Here is a 21,310-nt window from a genome sequence, read left to right as displayed (position 1 = left end):
GAAGAGGGCCTGGCATGTTGATAAGTATGATCTGTCATACCTTTGTGTGGGTAATGTCAATTGGTATAATCAGGAAGTGTGCAACTTTTTGTTGCACTTATATCTGTCTTCCATCTAGGAGACTCAGCCTATCCCAACCTGCCATGTTTGCTGCCCCACAGAGGAATACAAAAACGCAAGGGCAAGTCTGCTTCAAAGAGGTTCATGAAAGAACAAGGCGGGCAGTGGAGCAGGCTTTTGGACTCCTGAAGGCCAGACTTAAACGTCTGGACAAAACTGGGGGAACCCTCATCTACACACCTGGAAAGGTGTATCAGATCACTGTGGCCTGCTGCATGCTCCACAACCAAGCCCTGCCATGGAACATCCTTTATATCACACATGATGGAGACCATGAAATGTCACCGGGTGGTGATCCTGGAATGCCAAATGATGACGATAGTGGTGAAGAAGAAGGAGCTGACTTGCGTCAATATCTCATCAACAACTTCTTAAGAGTGTAAGTAAGTTTGGCAAATGTCATAACTTTGACTGTTACACCAACTTTTGTTGTGATGATGAGAAGAGTATATTAGGGGAAATATCAGGGAGGGCAAGCTCTGCCTAATCCAGGTGAAAGGTGTTTGTAGAACAAGGTTATGACACATGGTAATTTTGTTTGTGATGCTTTATTTTTGCTCAGATATTTGCATTGGAGTGTGTTCTCCTGGAGTTGACTATGTGATTTGTCTTATATATATGGTTTGACAGCTAGTTTTCTTGCTTTGGTTTTTTTTAAGGGCACCTTCACCATGGCATGTTTATTTGGACATTTCAGAGTTTTAACATTTGCAGGTATAAGATGCTGTTTTGAACTACTTAGAATTGCAGTCTGACTCACGAAGATGTTTCTCAGGAGGTAAATAGCCTCATCACTGCAGCGGGGGGCAGGGGCTGAAGTTCCTGGAGCGAAGGAGATGGCTCCCCTCTTAGAGGAGCAGGCCCAGCCAACTGGTAGGGAGCAAGAGGGAGGGTGGAGATGGAACTGGAGGTGTCAGACAAGTATGAAGTTGGAACACATCCTGGTGGTTCCACCACCAGTCCGGAGTGTCCACTGGATGATGACTCTAAAAACGATGAAGTAGAGTTTGCATCCTCTATGGCACTCCCCACACCCTCTCGGCCACTAGGTCCCTCTGTGTCTGTATTGTCCGGACCTGAACCACTGTGGCCAGCTGCTTCCCCAACTATGTTGGCCCTTTCTCCTTCGCTTGCCCATTGAAATTGGATAATAGCATCGGTGTGAAAACACCTGACCAGCAGATTCAAACACAAAACATTACAAATGTGCACATATGACACTATTATATATTGGCTTCTACATTAGCATGAGCACATGCATACATCCTACATTACCTGAAAAAAGTTGGTCACAGTGATGTCATAACCCCAGATAGCTCCAATACCATGAATCAACTTGCCTGCACACACTCCATTCTTAAGTATATACTAGCATAGTTGTTCACCTTGTATAGTTTGGTCCTTATAGCATACCATAGTGAACTGATATCACCAAATAGGATGGCTATAAGAAAAACATTTCCACAGAGTCCACAGAAGTCCCTCAAGTATGTAAATGCTCATTTACCTTGAACAACCTCGTGATGTGATTATGGTCAAATAATACAGCAATGTAGCTGCAATATGGGCAGTAGAAGAAATCAAATCACATGCAAAGGCTCATTCATACTAACATAATTTTTCTACCTCATATGTCCACTGTCTAAATAGTCAAATGAAAGCTGCACTGAAGTAGTTTAGCTAGGAATTACATGTAGCATAGAAAATTAGTCTGGAGCCATTCATGGCCAAATTATTGGAAAATATATACTACACATGCACACATCATAAGAGTTCATATAGCCCTACGAACATCCTCAAACCTGCTTGGTAATGATGCCAACAGTATTCTTAAATTACATTCCTAAAAGCTAATACACCTTTGAAGGTTGTTGTGTGTCAGTGAATATCTATAATACAAAGAGGTGGAATCACTTTAGTCATAATGGGATGGCACATCACAGTACCATTTTGTATTGCAAACACCAATTGCCTTGTAAGATTGAGTGTAGACACTCAGGTGCTCATTACGAGTTTGCCGTTCCCTGGACCGCCAAGTTGGCAGGGGTGGTCGCACCACCGCGGACCCGGCAGAGAGGACCATAATAGTATGACCATGGGCCAATACACCACCAGTACCTCCAGTGAGGACGGACCGCCGGCGGACGTCGGTAGGCATCTCCAGACTGGCGGGAAGCATGTTACCGCTGACCATATTGCGAGGTTGCACACCGCCAGGATTTCACCCACCTTCAGGAACACAGACACGTTCACAGCGGCCATGGAACTCAAACTTGAAGTCTTTCAAATGCTCCTGCTGGCCGTACAACTCCAGAAACAGTGACGGCGACAAAGACATTGGTAAGTACACCTGCCTAGCACACACGGGAGGGAAAGTCATTAGTACACACCCACACACAACACACACACAGCACGGATACCAATGGCCACACACACGCAAACACCCGTACCAACACACACACACCTACATACACAAACATTACACACCACAGCCAACATACACGTGCCATACACACACCACCCCGCACGCACACACACCACCATCACCTACAAAACATACACATGAAACACCACCACCAATTCCCACAACAACACATAAATGTGGAAGGAAAGACAGGACAAGTTTGTTAACCTCTACATCAACGATGCTGTGGTGCAGATGTGTTCAACATCATTAAACATAAATAAAAGATATTAACTATTTACAACACAGGCCACTGGCCAGTCCAAATGCTGGTAGTGCTCCAGGCACATTGGGCAGGGGTAAAGGCCTCAACTTGACTCCTGACTGCAAAGTGGCCTCCACATGGCAGGGGCATCAATGGGGCAGGCAGGCACCTCAGGGAGTGAGGGGGCTTGGTGGGGGCTTAGGTTTGTTCGGAGGATCTTTAGGTTTGGCTATTGGCTTTGGCGGGGGCTTTGGATTTGTTTTTTTGTTTCTGGGGAGGGGCTCTGGACTTTGACTTGGGAGGGGTGACCTGGGGTTTAGGGGGCTCAGATGCTGCAGGGGGAGGGGCAGTACAAGGAGGGGCATTGGAGGACTGGAAGGTAGAAGGGCTGGCCTTAGGGAGGGAAACAGGGTGCTTGGGGGAAATATGGGCTGGGACAGTGGGAGGGAACAGGGCAAACTCTCGGAGGAATCTTTTTTTAGGGACACAAGGTTGGTTGTGGGAAAAGGGTTTGGGAGTGGAGGGAGAGGGAATGGTTGTGAGGTGTGTCACTGGATGTGCATTGGGTGCAGGTGCCTGGGTGAAAGTCATGTGTGCTGGGTGTGTTTTGGGTGGTTGAATGTAGACGTTTAGATGTCTTGGGAGGAGGGGGGAGGAGATGCAGGGGGAAGCCAGGGTGGATGTGTGAGTGTCTGTTGGGGTGGTGGCTGCAGGTAAGGTGGATGTGCTGCATGTGGGGGTGTTGGTAGTCATGGTGAGTGTGTATGTGGTGAATGGGGCAGATGTATACGGGTCTGCTGTTGTGGTGACTGTGGGTGAAAGGTGACTTGTGGCTGGATCTGGGATTGTTATTGTGCTGATTGCAGGTGTGAATGGTGAAGTGTCTGGGAGGTAGGAGGTGTTGGGGGAGTCAGTGTAGGGTGTGGATGTTGTTGTGTCTGCATGTGTAAGCTGACTCTGTGCATGCAGGTGGTGGATCTTGTGGTGCCTGTGTTTGTTTTTGCGAACTGTGTCTGTTGTCGTTGATGAATGCAGGTCTGTGTGCTTTGGATGGGTCTGTGGAGAGGGGTGTGGGATTGGGCATTGGTCTCTGGAGGGGGTACAGAGAAAGGAGGGACACTGGCTGCCATCAATAAGGAGGCAGGAGCCTGAAATGATCTCTGCAGGCCAGTCAGGGCACCGTGAATGCCTTCCAGGTAGGCATTAGTAAAGTGCATTTGTGAAGCCATACCCCGGATGGCATTCGCGATGGTTGACTGTCCCACAGAGATGGCCCTCAGGAGGTCAATAGCCACCTCATTGAGGGCAGCAGGACTGACTGGGGCAGAAGCAGAGGTGCCTGGAGTGAAGGAGATGGTCACACTCTTGGGTGAGCAGGCACAGGCAACTGGGTGGGGAGCTACAGGGAGGACCGTGCTGGTAAAGGGGTTGGCAGACATGGAAGAATCCAGGCTGGTCCCAGATGGGTCCGCCACCGTCAGAGAATCCGAAGGGGTCATAGTCGAACCGGTCTCCCCTGTGGCACTCCCCTCACCCTCAGTCCCACTGGTCCCCTCAGCTCGGCTCGTCTCAGGGTCCTGTGGGCTGCAGCTTCCCCTTCTCCTTTGCCTGATGATGCTAATGCAAACAAAGACAAAGGAGCAGAGAGATGGAGGGTGGGAGAGACAGAAATGGTAGGATGGGTAAGAAACAACCCATCACTTACAAAGGGAAAAACAAACCTTATTTCCACTCTGATTTCAAGGCATGCAAGTACAAATACAACTACACCTGTGGGACTAACATTGCCAACTGAATCTATGCTAATTTGACCCACTATATTGAGCAATGTGTCACCAAATGACTAGATTAATAATTTACCAAAATATAGTTGCCCATTACCTGCCCCACTACCATTCCATTTGACGGAGACATGTAGTTCACTACCAAGCCAGATGACTATAACATGTTGATTTTGGATGGCTATATATCCCTTTTCACTGTGTACATACTGTCCTTAGACCACCTGCAGTGATCTACATGATGTGCATATGGCACCTGTTTGAAAACACACATAGCACCACTGTCAAAGTGGCTGACCAATACTGACGGAAGTGGCCTTTACGTTTCAGTTTCACTGAGGCTGATGGAGGGAACTGCACTACATACCCATATGGAGGGTGTCGAGTGTCAACCAAATATGGAGATAGTAACATCTAATGTCACGGTCATCATGTTATTGGCACAAAAAACACAGATATGGCTACTAACACCAATAGTCGATGTACAGCTACCAATGGGATACACCTCATCTACCAACTGCTATTCAGGCATATCCCATACAAAGCCAAAGAATAAAGAGGCTTACACTTGTACTCACCTCCTTGTGGCTGCTATGCTGCCCTCAAACACCCATCCACCTCAGGGTAGGCCACCGACAAAACGCGGGCCGTTTGGGGGGGGTCAGGTTCTGACGGGCACCCCTCCCTCGTTGGGAGGCCAACCCCAGCTGGGCCTCTGCAGCCTTCCAGGCCCAGTGTCTGAGGTCCTCCCACTGATCCCTGCAGTGGGTGCTCCGTTGGCTTTGGACCCCTAGGGTTTGCACTTGCTTGGTAATGGCACACCAGATAACTTTCTTTTGATGGGCGCTGACCTGCAGGGACACAGACAGAAGGAGTGTCATGTAGAGTGGCATCACAGCAACAGCATTGACCTTCAGACAACAAACATTTCTCATGCACATGCATACATTTGTCAATGGCACAAACACACTCCCTCCTGTGCTACAAGCATGCATCTAATTCATGTGCGCAGTCACATTGCCTTCCAGCCTCACACATAACACAAATTGACAGGATAGTTACACTGGATTTAACTGCTGCTCTGGTGCCCCATACAACCGGCCATACAGGGGTAGGACCTCATCCACCAGTAGAGTGTCTAGTTCTTCAGGTGTGAAGGCAGGGGCCCCCTATCTCCTGCAGGATGTGGCTTTATGTCTCCCAGAGACAGAACACAGCAGATAATGCAATGGCAGTTTTGCTTGCACAAGTGTCAGGAGTCAAGTGAGATAGGCAGCAGAAAATGGCATTCACGGCCGCAGCGTAAAGGACTGTCACCGCCGGCGGATATTATCATTGGCCCCAGTCTCCCACAGAGAACAATGTTATCCAATAAGCAGTTGCATAGCGGCTGCGACAGCCTCGCGCCATAATGTCTAATGCCGGTGGAATGAGCTTACTTCCATCTGTCCTGTGCATGCAGGACAGGTGGCTACCATTTTACATGTAGTTAGTGTATTGAATGTGAATTTTAAGTGCGTCATGGATGATTAATGAAGATAAGTGTGTTGATTAAGTATGTTAGCACATCAAACATGGGTGCACACATATGATATATATGGACAGTGTAGGTAGATGTACTTATGACTATGACATGTCATGTGCAGTCCAATGTTGCCTCATAGACGCATTTAGCATATCAGTATGTGTGAAGTTGAAATGAAGGTGATAATCTGGGAGACAAGGCTGTTACGTGGAAGTTACACGTATGTCATGTGTCACAACCAGTTTGCCGGGCCCTTGTACTGACAACTAGGATGGCATTAACATTCAGGCCCTCATTATGACCCTGGCGGTCTTCTGACCGCCAGGGTAAATGTGGTGGTAGTACCACCGACAGGTTGGCAGTACATACCGCCACATTATGAAATTAGAAAATTGGCTGCAGCCAACCCGCCACTTCTCAACTCATACCTCCAGGGCGGTATGAGCCATCGGCCCGGAGATGTCTAGCTCCAGCCCGGCGGCCAGCATAGTACTACCCATGGCATTATGAGCCGGCCTACCACTATGGTTTTCGTGGTGTTAGCAACGCCACAGAAATTATGGTGGTAGGCCCTACCGGTGGCAGGGAATTCCTTCCCTGTCACTAGTAGGTGATTCCCACACCGCCCAAAACTCACCTGCCGCCCCCCTTCATCCAAACTAAACCCCCATACACACACTAACCCCCAACCCAAAACACAAACTAACCCCCACCTCCTCCAATCCACTCACTCACCACCCACCCCCTTTGATACATTCACAAACACCCCTACCCCCTACACACACACCCACAGACACCCGCACACCCGCAGACAAGCACACAACCCCACAGCCACACACCCACACATCACCCTTCCTCCCCAACCCCACCCCCACTATAGTCACAGTGCCCAACACCCCCCTCCCCGCACACATGCACACAGATGCCCACACGCAGCACTCTTACACCCATTTACTTACACTGGCATACACGCATTCATACACACACTGGCATACATGCATTCTTCCAGACATACTCACACACATTCTTACACATAATTCCACTGACATGCAGACATGCACTCACTTCACCATTCTTACACACATTCACTCAAACGCATACAACCACGCATACACAACACTCACAGACGCATTCACACACGCACTCACACATTCGTGTACACACACACACAACACACAACACCCCACTCCCTCCTACCCCCTCCCCTGTCGGACGCCTAACTTACCTTGTCCGGCGAGGCGGTTGTCCGTCAGGGAACCGGAAGGGGCTCCTACCGCCAGAAGCGCCCCGCCAGCAGAACACCGCTAGGCTGTTTTACTGGTCATAATATGGCTGGTGGCATTCTACTGGCGAGGCGGTGCTGGTGTTAGCAGTACCAGGTTACCACCTTCGGCCACTATGAACACTGCCAGATTTCTGCCTTAATTGTGGCGGAAGTCAGGCAGTGTTGATAATATGGCGGACATATGGTAGCCACAGTGGCAGCACGTTGGCGGCCGTCACCGCAGCTGTAGGCGGTATTTACCACCAATGATATAATGAAGGTCTCAGTCTCATTCCTCATTTGGTGTATGTATACATTAGCTGTTGATATTAACTTGTGACTTTCCTCTCTCCCATTCCTAGATACCGTGCAGTGTTGCAAATGAGATGTCCACTGGTGTACCGGCCCCTAATTGAGCTTGCTACAATGGAGGAGCACCACATAATCACAAACTATCGTCTGAACAGTCAGACCATCCAGGAACTGGGTACCCTGTTGGAACCAGATCTGTTGACTGTCATCCGCAACCCCTATGCGATCCCTCCCACAGTACAGGTCTTATCAGTGCTGCATTTCCTCACCTCAGGATCATTTCAGGTTACAGTGGGCTTGGCTGCTGGAATGTCACAGCCGATGTTCAGTGTAGTGTTGCAGGATGTACTGTGTGCCTTACTCACACACATGGACAGATACATCAGGTTCCCACATTGCTGATCTGCCCATTGTAAAATCTGACTTTTATGACATGGCTCACATCCCACATGTGATAGGGGCCATTAATGGTACCCACATCGCTTTGGTTTCTCCCAGGGCCAATAACCAGGTATACAGGAACAGGAAAAACTTCTACTCAGTAAATGTTTAGGTGGTTTGTCTTACCGACCAGTATATTTAACAAATGACTGCGAAATACCCTGGATCTGTCCATGATTCTTAGATCTTGAGGAACAGCAATGTCCCACACATCATGTCTCAATTACAGAGGGAGAGGGCCTGGCTAATTGGTATGTATACTACAGTATGTGTTGAACTGAAATGTAACCACTCTTCACAGTCAGCTCTGTATCTCTCACAGTTTCGTAATCAGTCGAACCTTTGTGCACAGAGGTGACTCCGGCTACCCCAACCTTCCCTGGCTGCTGACACTGGCGATGTACCCTACAACTGATGGGGAGATCTGTTACAATGAGGCTTGCAGCCAAACGAGGTGTGTCATCCAGAAGACCTTTGGGTTACTGAAAGCCAGATTTCGGTGTCCACACCTCTCAGGAGGTGCCTTGCTCTACAGATCACAGAAGGTCTGCCAGATCGTTGTTGCATGTAGCATGCTACACAATCTTGCTTTGAGACAACACATGCCATTGATGGATGTGGAGGAGGTGGTAGCTGGACCAATGGCCGATACTGGTGACATACAAAGTGATTAGGAAGCAGATGAGGAGGATGCAGCTGACTCTAGGACAGAGTTGATTCAGCAATTTTTCTAATGAATGTCAGGTATGTGTGAACTGTATTGTATGTAACCTGTGCCCCTGCCTACCTTGTGACATTGCCCCTCTTGGTGTGTGGAGTCAGTGGACATATGTGCAGTGCAGCCACCCCTCTACCTGGGTTTGGTGGGAAACATAGGGGGTCATTCTGACCTCGGCGGTAAAAGGCCTATACCGCCGGTCAGAACTCCGCCATACTACCGCCGCGGCCGCGGTAAACCACCACGGTCATTCTGACCACCAACTGTGAAACCACCAAAAACCCGACAGCCAAGGAAGGCCGCCTCATCAGCGGGCCGCGGAAAACTGGAGATGACCAAACCTCCACCACCACGCCAACACAAACACGCCCATGCCATTCTGACCCACGAATCCACGCGGCGGTCTTTCAACCGCGGTATTCCATTGGCGGTACACACCGCCGCGCTCAAAATACACACACAGCTCCAAAACACTGCCACATTGGACAATTTGAAATACACACACCTGACACACATACCAACAACACTCCCACACATCCAAACAACTATAAAACACACACCCACATCACCCACAAACCCCTACGACCGAAGATCAGAGACGAAGGAGAGAGAGACACATCACAGAATAGAGAGCTACATCACACAGAGGCACACTACACCATCACACACATCACATAGAAGCACAAAGCACCACACACCAACACACCAACACACTCATCACCATATACACCACCCCACACCTCATCCACACCACCCCATGGCACCCCAAAGGCACCCACGCTTTTCGGACCAAGAACTCCGGGTCATGGTGGAGGAAATCATAAGAGTTGAACCCCAGCTCTTCGGCTCACAGGTGCAGCACACCACTATAGCCAAGAAGGCGGAGCTATGGCAGCGGATCGTGGACAGGGTAAACGCGGTGGGACAGCATCCAAGAAATCGAGACGACATCCGCAAACGCTGGAACGACTTAAGGGGAAAGGTGCGCTCGATGGTCTCGCGACACAACATCGCAGTGCAGAAGACTGGCGGGGGACCCCCACCCACTCCACCCGAATTCACAGCATGGGAGCAAGAGGTACTAAACATCCTGCATCCTGATGGCCTCGCTGGAGTACACGGAGGAATGGACTCTGGTAAGTACAATCTCAACTACTTCACCCCCCCCAGCATGCTAACCCCCACCACCACCCTCACCCCCAACCCCCCATCACACATCCTCCCTGAGAATGTCTCTCCAGCACAACCCACCCAACACCAACCCCTGCATGCCACCACAAACTATGGACACCCATCACCTAAGCATGACCACTGCACATACCCCACCCCCACAACACCTCCCCCAAGGGAATGACAGCACTGGGGGACAAGGGCACCCATAAATGGCACGCAATAGCACACACAGAAACAATAACCATACTCTCTTACCCCATGCAGGACCCGAACGCCAACACACCGGCCAGGAGGGTCCAGAAATGTCCATCCCCCCCCCCCGGAAGAGGCCCCCAGTGATGACAGCAGCTCTGTCGACCTGGAACCTGATGACCAGCCCGGACCATCTGGACCTCTGGACAGTCGGTTTCCCACACACAGGCCACAGCAGACCCAACCCCCTCTGGGACCAACAGCACAGCTCCCACCCAGCGGGCCCATGCCTCTGTCTCTAGGACAGGTCAATCAGCGGTGTGTCTGCCACTACAGGGCACCCAGGCTAACCCACCACCCCAACAACAACAGGGACCTGGGGGCAGTGGTAGTGGGCACACCGTCCAGGGGACAGAGGCCGGGGGAAACAGGGCAACTCGGAGGGCTGCTGTGCGACAGGGGGGGGAGGAGAGGCCCAGGGAACCCACTCTCCAAGAGGCCCTCACCACCATCATGGCAGCCTACCACCACTCCCAAGAGACGATGGCGACGGTACTGGCCAGGTTCCAGGAGATCCAGGCACAGCAGGAGGAACGCTACATGGGGTTCACCAATCAACTCACCAACATCTCTACCGCTATGGGGAGCATAGTCCAGGCCCTCAACCGGATAGAAGACACGTTGCGGGACCATGTGGCACCACACAGGGCCCCTGTCACTAGCCCGGACCAGGAACAGCCTACCACCTCCGCCGGCGCTAGTGGACAGGAGGCCCCACAACAACGACAGGCCACCAGAACCCCACCTCCTGCTGAAGAACAACCACCCCGCAAGAGGAGCCTGAGATCAAAAAAATCTACAGAGTAGGATGTCAAGACCCCCGCCAGCATGAGATACCCCCTGAAGTCATCCCACTGTCCCACATTGCCACCCTGTCCAACCTTTAACTGCCCCTGCTCCATCCTTCCACAGGCATATGGACAATGCACCTGTGAGACTGAGAACTGGACTTTGCCATGGCCATTACTCCACCCCCACCCATCACTGTGTTTATATCATGTACCATTATCTAGCACAAAAAATAAATCACTCAATGCACTGAAATCAAACAGGAGTCAGGCTGTATTATTTACAAATGTATAACACATTACCGATCAATTATGTTCTGTTAACTTTGTGCTGAACACATACCGAGATCAATAAGCATTAGTCCATGGGCTAACCAAGCAGAAGTCACGCAGTGGGTCATACAGCACTGAAAAGGGAAGGGAAAATCAAACATCAGTTTAAAAGAACTGGGGGGTCATAGACAAAGTTGAGAAGCAGGAGGCTTTCAGGAAAAGTAAAATGGCGTGGGTGATTCTTACCTGTGTGCTACTGAAAATACTGTTGGATAACTCTGTCCCTGTTGTCTGTGTCGTCCTCTGAGTCTTCCTCCTCTTCACTCTCCGCAGTCTCCACAGCTGCTTCAACACCACCATCTGGACCATCCTCCTGCAGGAAAGGCACCTGACGTCGCAATGCCAGATTGTGAAGCATACAGCAGGCCACGATGATCTGGCACACCTTCTTTGGTGAGTACATCAGGGATCCCCCTGTCATATGCAGGCACCTAAACCTGGCCTTCAGGAGGCCAAAGGTCCTTTCTATGATCCTCCTAGTTCGCACATGGGCCTCATTGTACCGTTCCTCAGCCCTGGTCCGGGGATTCCTCACTGGGGTCAATAGCCAAGGCAGGTTGGGGTAACCAGAGTCACCTATTAGCCACACACGTTGTCTCTGTAGCTGTTCCATCACATAAGGGATGCTGCTATTACGCATCACATACGCGTCATGCACTGAACCAGGGAACATGGCATTCACATGGGAGATGTACTGGTCAGCCAAACAGACCACCTGGACGTTCATAGAATGGTAACTTTTCCTGTTTCTGTACACCTGCTCATCGTCTTTTGGGGGGACTAAGGCTACATGGGTCCCATCAATGGCACCAATGATGTTGGGAATATGTCCAAGGGCATAAAAATCACCCTTCACAGTGGCCAAATCAACCTCCTCAGGGAATATAATGTAACTCCGCATGTGTTTCGTCAGGGCAGACAACACTCTAGAGAAAACTTTTGAAAACATAGGCTGAGACATTCCAGATGACATGGCCACTGTTGTCTGGAATGAGCCACTTGCAAGAAAATGGAGGACTGACAGAACCTGCACCAGAGGGGAAATTCCTGTGGGTTGGCGGATGGGGGACATCAGGGCTGGCTCCAGCTGGGCACACAGTTCATGGATAGTGGCACGGTCAAGTCGGTATCGTAGTATGATGTGGCGTTCTTCCATTGTCGACAGGTCCACCAGCGGTCGGTACACGCGAGGATTCATCCTTCTCCTCTCAAGTCCCAGCGGACGGTGCCTAGGAATGACAATATGGAGCACAGAGTCAAGCTAATCACTGGTACGTTCACCACAGCTTGCATAGCACACGGTTATCTATGTTTTGAAAGGCGTGTATGTGTGGCAATGCAAGGCCTAGGCCTGTGTGTCGCAGTAGAAATTATGCCATGTGGGCCCTTGAAATGGCGGCTGCCTGACCTGTGAAGTGGGACAATGGGATGTGAGGTCAATGCGCTGGCGGAGCACACCGTGGCGGTAGGCGGTCGAAGACCGCTACACGGAGCCGCATTGGTTAACATTGAAGCCTATGGGTTTCAGGAGCCAATGACGAGGTGCGCCGGCAGTAGCGGTACGCACCGCCGCGGTACGCACCGCCGCGGGCGTGACCGCCATTTTCTATCTGCCTAATCACTCGAGACCTGATCATCCACAGGAGAGGACCTATACTGCAAGTGCTGCTGTGACCTCGGTCTGGAAGTGACAATGGCTGCTGCGACTGGGGAAAGGGCCCCTGCCTTCACGTCTGAAGAGTTGGAGAAGCTCGTGGATGGGGTCCTCCCCCAGTATGCGTTACTCTACGGTCCTCCAGACCAACAGGTAAGTACACCGGGTGCACATGGAATGGGCGATGCCTGTGTGGAGTGGGGTGGATGTAAGTTGGTGGGGTGGGGGGCGAATGAGGAGTGCAACGCACGACAGATGAGAGCATGTGCCATATGGCAAGGTTGGGGAGGGGGGGCCAATCACATCTAACATGCAGTAAGTTGATGAATGTTTCCTTCCCACCCTGTACATGTCACATAGGTCAGCGCCCATCGGAAAGTCGAGATTTGGCGTGCCATCGCCAAGGAAGTCTGGGGCCCTGGGGGTCCACGTCAGACGGGGCACCCACTGCCGCAAGAGGTGGGAGGACATCCGCCGCGGAACCAGGAAGACCGCCGAGTCACTGCTGGGGATGGCCTCCCAACCTAGGAGGGGTGCCAGTCGTACCCTGACCCCCCTGATGTCCCAGATCCTGACGGTGGCCTACCCTGATTTGGATGGGCGCTTGAGAGCATCACAGCAGACACAAGGGGGTGAGTATCAGCACATTCTGCTATCTTTCTGCGCAGTGGAGGCGTCTGGGTGGGGGAGTAGGGTTGTGGGTGACATTAGGCCAGGGCGCTTTCTGTAGTGTAGTCCTCTCCCTTAGGCATGGCCCTGTGCTCCCGGCCCCCACCTCTGTAGGGTGACAAGTACAGCTATTGATGGTCCAGCCTCACACATGTGCGCGTTTGTCGTCTCTTGACCTGTTGTCTTAGACAGAAGTACTGAGTAGTGTACCCCGAATGCGCGGCTTAGTGCATGAGGCTCCTGTGTCTGTCCTCTCCGCCAACGGTGTTGCATTGCATGCACTCAACCTGGTCTTCTTTTTTCTCCCCCCACCCTTCTTCTTCATCTTCTTGTGCATGTGTGCATTAGCATCATCAGGCGGAGGAGATTTGTCATCGGAGCACGAGGGAGCTGCAAGTCACAAGGCCCCGGTGGGCCCAGGAACAGACACCGAGGGCACCAGTGATCCGGAGGGCGAGGGGAGCACCACAACGGGGACCGGTGGTGAGAGCAGCGACACAGACACGTCCTCGGATGGGTGCTCCCTAGCGGTGGCGGCAACATCCGGGCCCCCCGCCTCTACAGGTACAGCCGCCACCCAGCGCACCAGCCCCGCCCTCCCTGCAGCCCCTCAGCCTACACTCCGTGCCCGCTCGCCCCGGAAGGCGGGCGTCTCCTTCGCCCCAGGCACCTCAGCCCCTGCCCCTGTCACCCCTGCTGCCCTCAGTGCGGAGCTCATTGACCTTGTGAGGACGCTCATTGTTGGGCAGACTACCCTTTTGAATGCCATCCAGGGGGTAGAAAGGGAGGTGCATCGGAGCAATGCCTACCTGGAGGGCATTCATTCGGGTCAGGCTGCCCATCGATCGTTCACTGCTCTGGCCTCAGCACTGACGGCAGCCATTGTCCCTGTTTCCAGCCTCCCTCTTCTGACTGCCTCCAGCCTGTCTCTGTCTCCTGTTCCTCAGCCTATCCCATCCACACCATCTGACCAGCCTGCACACACCTCAACACCCAAGGGCAGCTCATCCAGACACAAGCACCACAGAACCCACAAACATTCACCCAAGCAACACCCAGATGCAGACATTCCAACAGTCACTACCACCTCTGTGTCCCCCTCCTCCTCGTCTCCCTCCTCCCTCCCTGTGACGTCTACACTCACACCTGCATGCACACCAACATCAGCCAGTGCTTCCATCACCACCACACCCTCCTGTACAGTCCGCACGCGTGCAGTCACCACCCCCACTGCCATTTACACGTCCCCTGTGTCCTCTCCCACTGTGTCTGTCACCCCCTCTTCCAAGACACACAAACGCAGGCAGCCACCCACCCAACAGACATCCACCTCACGACAGCCTACAGCACCAGCACCTTCACCCAATGACAGCACACCTGACTCTCCTACAACCACATCCTCTTCCTCCACTCCCATCACCACTTCTCCTACCCTTTACCTTGGCCCTAAAAAACTTTTCCTGGCTAATCTTGACCTCTTTCCCTCCGATGACCTACCCCCTCCATCTGCAAAGAGTCCCAAGAGCACCTCAGCCACCACCAGCCCAGCTTCGGGTGTCACTGTTGTGCATGGGTTCTGGAGTCCACCCTTTGCCAGCAGTGACACCTCAATCAGCAGCAAGGACACATCCAGCCCCCACCCCGGCAAGAGGACCAGGAAACACAAGGGCCGCCGTGCGAGGACTGACACGGCTGCCCCCAAGGAGCAAAGTTCGCCCACTTCACCAGCCACAACATCTAGGGGAGGCAAGGGCCCGAGAGCCCCATCTAAGGAGCGTAAGGGCAGCAGGGCGGAGAAGTCAGGCAGCAGGAGCGCGAAGCAGGTGGGCCCCACATGCCTCATCCCAGCTGTAAAGGAGGACACCAAAGGGCCCAGGACTCCGTCCCCGAAGGGTCCAGAAACATCACGGTCGGAGGGCGACTGAGCAGGGAGTCCAGGCCAGGTCTGGCTCCCTTGACCTACTGGATGTGCACCGCTGAACAGGGCCCGCCGTGCAGAAGAGCACCGCTGAACAGGGCCCGCCGTGCAGAAGAGCACCGCTGAACAGGGCCCGCCGTGAAGATAGGCACCGCTGAACAGGGCCCCGCCGTGAAGATAGGCACCGCTGAACAGGGCCCCGCCGTGAAGATAGGCACCGCTGAACAGGGCCCCACCGTGAAGATAGGCACCGCTGAACAGGGCCCCGCCGTGAAGATAGGCACCGCTGAACAGGGCCTGCCGTGCAGAAGAGCACCGCTGAACAGGGCCCGCCGTGCAGAAGAGCACTGCTGAACAGGGCCCGCCGTGCAGAAGAGGACCGCTGAACAGGGCCCCGCCGTGAAGATAGGTACCGCTGAACAGGGCCCGCCGTGCAGAAGAGCACCGCTGAACAGGTCCCCGCCGTGCAGAAGAGCACCGCTGAACAGGGCCCCGCCGTGAAGATAGGCACCGCTGAACAGGGCCCGCCGTGCAGAAGAGCACCGCTGAACAGGGCCCGCCGTGCAGAAGAGGACCGCTGAACAGGGCCCCGCCGTGAAGATAGGCACCGCTGAACAGGGCCCGCCGTGCAGAAGAGCACCGCTGAACAGGGCCCCGCCGTGCAGAAGAGCACCGCTGAACAGGGCCCCGCCGTGCAGAAGAGCACCGCTGAACAGGGCCCCGCCGTGCAGAAGAGCACCGCTGAACAGGGCCCCGCCGTGAAGATAGGCACCGCTGAACAGGGCCCGCCGTGCAGAAGAGCACCGCTGAACAGGGCCCGCCGTGCAGAAGAGGACCGCTGAACAGGGCCCCGCCGTGAAGATAGGCACCGCTGAACAGGGCCCGCCGTGCAGAAGAGCACCGCTGAACAGGGCCCCGCCATGCAGAAGAGCACCGCTGAACAGGGCCCCGCCGTGCAGAAGAGCACCGCTGAACAGGGCCCCGCCGTGAAGATAGGCACCGCTGAACAGGGCCCACCGTGCAGAAGAGGACCGCTCCGCTGGGCCCTTCCTGTCAAGCACCGCTCCGCTGGGCCCTTCATCTCAAGCACCGCTCCGCTGGGCCCTTCATCTCAAGCACCGCTCCGCTGGGCACCGCCATCTCAAGCACCGCTCCGCTGGGCCCTTCATCTCAAGCACCGCTCCGCTGGGCACCGCCGTCTCAAGCACCGCTCCGCTGGGCCCTTCATCTCAAGCACCGCTCCGCTGGGCCCTTCATCTCAAGCACCGCTCCGCTGGGCACCGCGGTCTCAAGCACCGCTCCGCTGGGCCCTTCATCTCAAGCACCGCTCTGCTGGGCCCTTCATCTCAAGCACCGCTCCGCTGGGCCCTTCATCTCAAGCACCGCTCCGCTGGGCACCACCGTCTCATGCACCGCTCCGCTGGGCACCGCCGTCTCAAGCACCGCTCCGCTGGGCACTGCCGTCTCAAGCACCGCTCCGCTGGGCCCTTCCTGTCAAGCACTGTTTATGGTTCACTGTGCCCACCATGCCTCCTCCTTGAGCAGTGGAGACTGTCATCCACCAGATGGACTGTGGCTTTGCACTCCCCAGGATGGTACAGTGGGCAACCCACCCACTGTAGAGACTTGAGAGACTGTGGCTTTGCACTCCCCAGGATGGTAAAGTGGGCAACCCACCCACTGTAGAGACTTGAGAGACTGTGGCTTTGCACTCCCCAGGATGGTACAGTGGGCAACCCACCCACTGTAGAGACTTGAGAGACTGTGGCTTTGCACTCCCCAGGATGGTAAAGTGGGCAACCCACCCACTGTAGAGACTTGAGAGACTGTAGCTTTGCACTCCCCAGGATACATCAATGGGCATGGTGGCCCCTTCGTGGATCTGGCGTCGTGGACTCATGTGGCTGTGGTGCCTCCCCCTTCCCTTCCCCCTGAGGTGCCTGTAGTTTTTTCATCTGATGCCCCTGCAGTGTTCTCTCCAAAGGACTCAGGTCTCCTGTGTGGGGTTTGCCCTTGTGTCGCTACACTGTAGCCCACGGACTGTTCTATTTAACTTTGATGTAGAGGACTAATTGCCTCGGTTCTCCATGGCAGTGTATATAGTATCATTTTGTTATGGATATTTTGCATAGTTGACCGCTCCATATCAGAGTTTATTTTTAATATAAAATTTTCGTCCCAATTTAATTATGTCTTTGCATTTTTCAGGGGGGTTTGGGTGGTGTCACTGTGCATTGTTGCTCTGCATTAGTGTGTACATAGTTTGGGGGGGGTGGGGGTCGCATATGTGTGTGCCGTAAGCTTCCCTCCTCCCCCCTCCCGTGTGTCGTAGGTGCAGTACTCACCGTTGTCGTCTGCGCCGGCGTTCGTACTCGTGGTAGATGAGAAGGTAGACGAGAGCAGGTAGGATGTTTAATTCGGGTTCCATGCTGTCCTCCTTCCTCGTGGAGTGTGTTTTGGTGCGCGTTTTCCCGTTCGTAGTCTGTTTCCGCCGTGTTTTTATCGGCGGGGCTCCCGCCCCGGAAAAGGTGGCGGATTGGTGAGTTGTGATACTGTGGGCGGTACATTGTCTGCCGCCTGCCTGTTGGCGGTGACCGCCACGCTGTTTGTCTGCACCGTCGCGGCGGTCGGAGTGTTAATGTGGCGGGCTGTGTTGGCGGTTCCCGCCAGGGTCAGAATTCCATTTTTTTGACCGCCGGCCTTTTGGCGTGTTGGCCGCCGCTTTATCACCGACCGCCAGGGTTAGAATCACCCCCATAGTGTCCATCAGAGGTGTGACTGCTGAAATGGCAGATCTATGTGGTACATGCTGTTGGTTAGCATCACATCTAAAAGGTTGTCATGTTGTATGATCCCAGGCCTGCAATGTAATTTGCTAACATTTTGCCACCCTCAGTAATATGACAGTTTTGCTACCTATCCTCACTATACCCAAGGGAGATATATGGTACTTAACTGTTTTACACAGTGCAATATGCCTTTTCTGTGGGTGATGTCAGCTGTGAGGGCAAGCTCATTGGGGACGCATGTATTGGAAATGTCGACCTGCCATGGTGATATGTGTTTACTTTCCAACTGCAAAATAGCACCTGTGGAAACATTAATTTACTGTATGTGTATTGGCTGAACAACATTGAAAACTTTAGTGAAGGTTTTCCCTGCCTTCCTCGGATTGCAGGTCAAATGTGTGGTCCTACTCTGATTCCTGAAATGACTGGTAGCACCCTTGGCACAGGATTACAGTACATGTCAGTTGTACTGACACACTTGCTGGACATTTCTGGCCCATCTGTCCATCTGACAGACCTGTTGTGATCTATGTGTGATCTGGAAAGATTCTTTATACAACATTATATAAAACTTGTAAAAATGAAGACACAGAAGCAGTTCTTGTGCTCAGTGGTGTTTATTATGAATGTTTAGTGCAATAGCTATTGAGTGGTTTCATGGGGTATTGAATCATCAGAGTAGTTAGGCCAGCTGTTGGTAGTATAGTCCACCATCCAAGGGCCATGGGGAAATGGAGAATTGTCAATGGACAGTCAACAGGGTGTCTCAGTGACACACAAGGGAGAATGTTCATGAGAAAGATCACTTCCTGGCAGTATGTTTGGTCTTGGCCTCAGGTCCTGCAGGTTGTCTGGATAGATGACCTTGTTTGCATGGGCGTTCCTCAGCTGCAGGGGTAGGGGTGCTAGTGGCCTGTGGGTCCTCTGGCAGGGCCTCCATTCCACTAGATGAGGCAGATGTGGATGGCACAAGTGGTAATTGGCTAGTGGGAGGGTCCTGCTGGTGGGTGGAGGATGCACGCAGGATGCCAGTAAGTTCAGAGAGCACCCCTGCAATGGAGGCCATGGTGGCATTGTGCACCTGCCACTCCTGCATGGCCTCCTGGTGGTATTCCCTCTGTAGCCCATGGTTCTCCTGCAAGGCAGAGAGGATCTTTCCCATCCTGTCCTGGGATTGCTGGTATGCTCCCAGGACGTTTGGGATGGCCTCCTGGCCAGTCGTTTCCGTTTGGTGCCTTATCCCTTGGCTTATAGGTGCCCTCCCACTGTCCCCTGCCCCCTGTGCCCACTCCCACTTACACCTGGACCTTCATCATCTTGGATGTGAGGGGTCGACTCAGATCCCTGTACTGTGCGGCTCACTATAGATTGAACAGTCCTTGGGACACAGGTTTGAGGAAGAGGGGTGCCTGTGCTGTTATTGTCACAGGGGGGGCTAAGATGAGGGCAGATGAGGCTGGTGGTGGTGGACTGACCAGTTGTTCCAGATAAGCCAGGTAAGTTGTCACTTTCCAGACATCCAGAGTTGTAGTCCACACTTGGGCCTTCTTCCATGGGATGGCTGTCTGTCTCTGGCATCCTCTGCAGGGTGTACCTGTGGATAGGGAGGGAGTGTGTTACATTGCAGAGGTGAACTTGTTATCATAGTATTATGAAACCAGTGCTTTGACTTGCTTTCTAGTGAGGGCAATGACAGATGCTGCACTGCTGACAATGTTTATGGCTGATGGATAGTGTAGTTGGTTTCTTGTGGCATACAAAGTAGTGGATAGCATTGCTGTCATTGCCATGTACTAGTGAGCAGTCGCAGTATACAATTGGTCTAGGAGGTGGCATGGTTTTACGTGCAGGTGTTCAAATGTGGAGTGGGAAAGGCAGAAATACAAGGGTAGGGAGTGATGTATTGTTGGAGTTGTAGTACTTGCCACAGTGAGTGATTATCCGTGCACTGGGATGGGCTGTGTGGTGATGGTATAAGTGAGTGGTGTGGCATGCAAAAGAGGACCATGGGTTAAAGGGGGGAGAGGTGCACGCTGGGCGCATGGGCGGGTCATAGGGTGAGGAGAGATGCATGCTGTACAGGAGTCGCTGGTGCCAGGGGAGTATTGGTGACTTACCAGAGACCAGTCCTCTGCGTATTCCTGTCAAGCACTCTGGGTGCAGGATGGCCAAGACCTTCTCCTCCCACGATGTGAACTCTTGGGGAGGAGGTCAGGGCCCACCGCCAGTCTTATTAATGACAAATTGGTGTTGTGTTGCCATGGAACACACCTTCCCCTATAGGTCATTCCACCTCTTGCTGATGTCCTCCCATTCATATGGATGGTTGCCCGCTGAGTTTACCCTGTTGGCGACCCTCTGCCTTAACTCTAGCTGGCAATGGATGTTTGCCGCACCTGTGCTCCCAACAGCTGTGGCTCTACCCTGATGATTTCATCAACCATGACCCTCAGCTCTTCGTCTGTGGAGTGGGTACTTTTGACGTACCATGGTGGTTGTGTTGAGGGCAGTGTTGTGTGCAAGGTGCAGTGTCTGGTGAGGTGGGGGTGTTTAGTTATGTGTGCTGGTTGTATGTGGTGTTTGTGTGCAGTGGGGATGTGTGTATTATGCAGCAGGTGCAGTTGTGTGGTGAGTGATGCATGTACACATTCCAAGAAAAGACACGACATTCCACAAATTCCAAGAAAAGACACGACATTCCACACATTCCAAGAAAAGACGCGACATTCCACACATTCCAAGAAAAGACATGACATTCCAAGAAAAGACACCACATTCCACACATTCCAAGAAAAGACATGACATTCCACACATTCCAAAAAGACATGACATTCCACACATTCCAAGAAAAGACATGACATTCCACACATTCCAAGAAAAGACATGACATTCCACGAAAAGACA

The sequence above is a fragment of the Pleurodeles waltl genome, chromosome 6, assembly GCF_031143425.1.
Source record: "Pleurodeles waltl isolate 20211129_DDA chromosome 6, aPleWal1.hap1.20221129, whole genome shotgun sequence".
Taxonomy (NCBI): domain Eukaryota; kingdom Metazoa; phylum Chordata; class Amphibia; order Caudata; family Salamandridae; genus Pleurodeles; species Pleurodeles waltl.
The sequence above is the reverse complement of the archived record's forward strand: the minus strand, read 5'-3'. Positions refer to the sequence as shown.